The 1,075-nt window shown below is 43.3% G+C and overlaps 1 non-coding gene across 1 annotated transcript; it reads right to left on the reverse strand.

The window, feature by feature from the left end:
* Nucleotides 1-503: 503 nt before the first annotated feature.
* Nucleotides 504-575, reverse strand: trnaa-cgc (transfer RNA alanine (anticodon CGC)). Its single transcript has one exon. It is a non-coding gene; the product is annotated as a tRNA-Ala (tRNA).
* Between the last annotated feature and the right edge of the window lie 500 nt (nt 576-1,075).

Below are 1,075 nucleotides of genomic sequence, written 5' to 3' on the forward strand. Positions count from 1 at the left end.
AAGAAAAGTCTAACAGACTCAGACGGCAATAAATCAACACAAAATGTCCACAAGACCCAAGAAGAGCAGCGTTCAAATGCCAGCAGCTCCAGGTTTTATGCTTCTGAAGTTGATCGACGTTTTGACCTGAGGTTAAAATGACATGTGACAAGGTTTATAGCACTAAACATGACCAGTCCTAAATCTTTCTGGCTTTCAGGAAACTATTAGGAAAAGTAAGACAAAAAATGTCCACAAGACTCAAGGACCATCACGTCTACGCTGTGCGTTTGTCAGGTGATTCATGAAGTTTGGTTACTATTAGCAAATTGCGTTTGTGTGCTGAGAGACACTTTCAAAGATATCTACACTGTACAAATAACCACGCAGTCAAAATGTCCGTCACATAAATGTCAACAACATACATGTGAGTCAAAGGAGCTTGCAAAGAAAAGCACCTGGAAATCTTTAAGTTACTTGAAGTCGTTTCACCTCTCATCCGAGAAGCTTGATAGCATGAAAGCTGGAGATGCTGGGGATTGAACCCAAGACCTCACACATGCGAAGCACACGCTCTACCACTGAGCTACATCCCCTTAAGTGTGTGTTTCCTAAGTGTTGCTACATGACACTATCAGTGTAGGTCATAGGTCACTCATCTAGATCATGGTAGTATAAGGAGCTTGGGGGAAAATAAAACCACTGTACTTCATGAAGTTTTGTAAAGATGCGTCACCTCTCATCCAAGAAGCTTTCTCAGTTCTAAAACAAAATGGTGAAGAGTCCTGGGTATTTAAACCCTAGTGAGATTGTCCCTTAAGGAGGTCGTTGACCCACTATTAATCATGTGCCTCATCACATGAGCCAAGGTGTGGAAAAGGCGTGGGTCATCATCAGAGGTTTAGGGTGAAACCACTTTCTCAAGGACTTAGGCTACGTCCACACTAGCCCGGATAGATTTGAAAACGGCGTTTTCGTCTGAAAGCGCTCCGCGTCCACACTATCGTTTTCAGTCGTTTTCACAGAGTTGTGCGTCCACATTGAAACGGATGAAAACGCTCACGTTCCAGTACTGCGCACACATGAAACGCAAGAA

The sequence above is a fragment of the Pundamilia nyererei genome, unplaced genomic scaffold (assembly GCF_000239375.1).
Source record: "Pundamilia nyererei isolate P.nyererei 1_Seehausen unplaced genomic scaffold, PunNye1.0 scaffold00442, whole genome shotgun sequence".
NCBI classification, from domain to species: domain Eukaryota; kingdom Metazoa; phylum Chordata; class Actinopteri; order Cichliformes; family Cichlidae; genus Pundamilia; species Pundamilia nyererei.